Below are 4,869 nucleotides of genomic sequence, written 5' to 3' on the forward strand. Positions count from 1 at the left end.
GAGTCCCATCAGTTTGATTCGCAAAAATTACTTAATTTTCGCGAACTTGTTTATGGATTAGGTAATGACTTGAACTTCTTTTAGTCATTTTATATAGGAAAGTAGTGTTTTATATGTTCTGTTTATATTTAAGGCATTTAACTATGTTTACTTTGGACATGACCTCATAATTATATACAAAACCGTAGCACTGATGGCTGGAAATCTACAATCAAGGGATCAAAACTTTAAACTAGGAGAGCATATCTCCATCCAACTAATTTACAATTATACAAATCAAAGGCTATAAACTAGGAAGTAGAATAATATGCCTAACTAATTTATATTTACAAAGATATATACAATATATTTAGCATACAATAAATTTAACACTTCCAAACATAAAGGGTGTTGTTAAACGTCGCCCTTATTTTACATTTTAACACTCCCATTTTAACTTAAAGTCTTAAATGGATCATTTTGCCCCCCTCCTTCTCACTCTCATCTAGCCATCACCTCTGAATTCTCCATTAAAGGTGGTTTATGAGCTTTCATCCATTGAGCACACAATCATTCTAATACAGTAATACATTATATATGCATATTCCCAAAGTATCACAACAATCAATATGACAAAATTATTACATAACAACAAAAATTATTCTCGCATATATGATTGAAATTTGGACCTCTAGAAAGTAGAAATCCTTAATTAAAAAATATAAAAAATAAAAAAATAAATAAAAAAATTAAGAGTTTGAAGTTTGTTCCAAATTTTCCTTGAAATTCTTGCTCCCATTGAATCATTTGTAAGAATTAGCGGCAGAGAAGGTAGGTGGGGGTGCGAACTGCGGAGGAGTAATTGATGGTGGTCAAAAAACGCCCTAATTTTTTGATACCCTAAGGTGAAAACGCCTAGATAGTTCATAACCTGCAGGTGAGAACGAAAATTCCTGGGGTTTTCACCTGCGGGTACGGTATATTTGGGAGTTTCTTTTGTTTTTTTCTTTTTATAAATAAAAAAACTTCCAAAGCCTTTGATGGTGGTGGTGATCCTGGTGGCTGTTGGTGTTAGTGGTGGTGGTTGATAAGGAGATAGTGATGGCGATAGGGTTAGTGGTTGGTGGGGAGATGGTGGTGCTTCAATGGTGGAGTCAGTGGATAAAGTCAGAATTTGCTTCATTGAAGGAAAAAGTAAGCTCATAAGTCCACTTTAATGAAGGATGCTTCAATGGATGAGAAAGCTCATAAGTTGCTTCAATGGAGGAGAATGCTCATAAGCCACTTTCAAGTTTATATTTCAATGGAGAATTCTAAGTTGCAATGAAAATGAGAGTGAAAACAAGAGGGGCAAAATGGTCTAATCAAATTATTATGCGGGCATTAGTATGTAAAATGAGGACGACGTTTAGCGTTAGTGGTTTTTTAATGGAAAGTATATCAATTATTATCCTAAGAATTTATTTATTATTATAATTACCGAAATTTATCCTACTATTAAATGTCAGTTTATTTTAAAATTTATTTTTAAGACTATACTTACCAAAATTATCCCTATTTAATAGATCAATTATTATCCTAAAATTTGTTTAATATTGCAATTAAAAAAATTTGTCCTATTTTAAATTATGTTTTCATATTTATGAGAATGATAAAAATATAATGTTTTATTCATGATTAAATTTAGAGAAATTCTACATGGTGGCCTCCAAGATTCACAAATTCTATTTGGTGGAAAAAAAGAAAGCCATAATTTCTAGTGACACTAAAGATTTGCAAAACTCTATGTAGTGCCCTTATTTCATCAAATTGGGCTTAACCAACAAATTATGGCTAACCTTTTAACTCAATATATTCAATTTACTAACCTACCCTTAATTTAAAAAAAAAAACTTTATTTATTTTCTTTTTCTCCTTTCTTCTTCTTCTCTTTCCCCCTCCATAACTTCAGGCCAACCAAGCTGCCCCACTTCCCTTTCCGACCACCTCCCCTCCTGCCCCACTTCCTTTTCCGGCTGCCTCCACCTTCCCTCCCCGCCACACCAACAACAGCGAACTCGCGCGACCTCCCTAAAACCCACGAAACCCTGACCATCCCGCCCCACCGACTTTACAATCCCTTTCTATTTCCGGCCAATCCCTCCACACCGCACAATCAACCTACCCATAAAAAAAATGGGTTATCTGAGCTAATTTCGATTTTCGATTTGAGTGATAAGAAATTAAGGAGTGAGATAAATTGGGTTATCTGAACTGCCAATTAAAGAAACCCAGAGAAAGATATGGGTGGCGAAGAAGATGAGCGATGGGGTGGGTCGGCAGCGGCTGGTTGGGGATGAGGAGCGGCTGGGCGTTCGACAGCCGAAGTTGGGTATGAGTAGGAGCAGCTGGGTGGTCGGCAACGCTAGTGATGGTGAGATGTTTTTAGGGGTTGGGGTTGGGTGGGGTGGCTTCTCAGCAGCAAGTTGGTTGCTGGATTGTGAGGTGGCAGTGCCGGTGCTAGTTGGGTGGTGGTAATGAGTTATAATTTAGGGGTAGGTTAGTAATTTTGGGAATTAAGGTTAAAAATGAACCCAAAATTAGAAATGGTTAGCCATTTAAATGAAAAAAGGTCACTAGTTAGAGTTATACCATTCTAAGGGATCACTATAGAATATGGCAAAAAAAAAAAAAAAATTCCACCAAATAGAACTTCCAGTTCTTGGAGGCCACCATGTAGAATTTCCCTTAAATTTATATTGTAATATAATTGTGTCGATTAGGATTAATCTAGATATTAATGATACTCTGAACGCTACTAACGTGGCATTATTAAATAGTGTAGCAACCGAAGTTGTTACAAGACTTGAACCTTTAGTGGAGAAACATAACCAACTTAATGAGAAGTTGATGTATGGTCTAACCGCTTTAGGTAGTGGGATTACTGAAGTATATCAAAGGGATAACGTCCCTCTAGGATACCCTAGAGTAGAGAATATGACAAGATCTCATGCAAATCTTCCCCCTCTATCAGTTCCAAGAAGCATCCCTCCTATTGGTTCTGATGAGGGGTATAGGAGTCAAGGAAGAGTTAATGGTTTAAGGCCAGGTTATGAGTCAAACTATAACCATAATGGTCGGGGTCCATCTTCTTCTTCCTTGCCTTCACCGGTTACCACATACCCATTAACCTCTTTAATGGGAAACATATCTCCTTCAGGAGCAGAGATTGGTGTCAGTTATGCCAAATATGGTGTTGGAATCTGCCAGATCCAGCATGCGACACCCAAGCTGCTGCTGCTGCTGCATCTACATAAAGGATGTCCACTCAACCTATTGAATGAATGACCAACAATCATCCACACAACCTGGGAACTACAGCCAATACCCATATATATATCCAAACTCTCTCCACCCTACACAAGGTTCTCCATGGAATTAGGGTCAGGCCAGTGGTCCATATGGAGAAAGATATCCAACGATGGCTCAACCCAATCCTTATACCTTAGGAAGGAAAGGCGTTGGATATAGAGGTTTCCACAATCCTCAAGGGAATAAACATAACCCTTTTCATATGCAAGATACACCAGTTCAGCCTAATGAACCAATGCAAGGTCAACCTCCACAAATGGGACAAGAAGCCCTGCTCAGACAAGTGGAGGAAATGATTCAGAGGGCTATGGGTCAGAATAGTGGATATGCTAGAAAAGGAACCTGCAGTCCATATCCTGAGTGGATTGATAGGATGTATCCATTCCCAAGAGGGTTCAAAGTTCCTAAATTCTACCCTCTTTTCTCTGGTGATAGTACAATCTCTGTTGAGGAACACTTAGTCAGATTCAATTGCCATTGTAGAGAGGCGGCAAATAATGAAGTCCTTAAGCTTAGAATGTTTTCTAGTTCTCTTACTAGTACTGCATTCTCTTGGTTTACTCACTTACCACCAAATTCAATTCAAAGTTAGCAAGATATGCAAACACAATTTCTTCGCCATTTCACTAGAGTTGAAGCAGGGGTCATGATAGGTGATTGCCAAGATAGTGTAGGAAAAAGGGGAGCCTATAGGAGATTATATTCACAGATTTAAGATTGTTAAAATTAGATCTCACTTAAATATACCCGAATCAGAGTTTGTGTCTATCGTCCAAAAGGGTTTGTCCTTTCCTTTTAGGAAAAAGTTTGAAGGACATTATATCCCTGATTATGTCACTTTGTCTAGTGCCGTAATGGCTTATGAGATGTGCTTAGAAGAAGAGTCTAGATCTAAACATAAGTATTATGCTAGCGTGGCTGAGGAATGTGATAAGGAAGATGATATGTATGAAGCATCAATAGCTGAGTTCGTACAAGGTCCCTCATTTAAATGTCCTCCTCTAACTAACAAGAAGTTACTTATAAGAAAGATTTAAAATCTGATCAAAAGAGGGAATATACCTTTGACATTAGGAGGTGTGATGAAATCTTTGATTGGCTTTTGAGTCATAGGAAGATTAAGTTAGCAGGAAGACATAAGATTAAAAGTCCTGACAAGGTTAAAGGGAAAAATTATTGTAAATGGCATGATGCTTTTACTCATAATACTAGCGATTGCATAATATTTAGAAATAAGATTCAAGATGAAATAGATGAAAAAAACACATAAATTTCCCTGATGAGAAAGTTAGCTCTTCCGAATTAGATTCAGAGTCTACACCGGAGTCTGAAGTCTATGAAAAGATTTTTTTTGTGGTAAGTGCTGGCATGGATATTGTGCAGGATAACATACAAAGACTGAAAGAAGTTATTGTTGCAATCAGACTGTACGAGAGGCTAGTCAAGGAAGGAGCAATTGTTTCACCACAATGCCAGGATGATGACTATGAACACATGAAGATATGCAGATGGCACTTTAGTTTTGCTCATGCTACCAAC

Source organism: Chenopodium quinoa, unplaced genomic scaffold (genome assembly GCF_001683475.1).
Source record: "Chenopodium quinoa cultivar QQ74 unplaced genomic scaffold, ASM168347v1, whole genome shotgun sequence".
In the NCBI taxonomy this organism is placed as follows: Eukaryota; Viridiplantae; Streptophyta; class Magnoliopsida; order Caryophyllales; family Amaranthaceae; genus Chenopodium; species Chenopodium quinoa.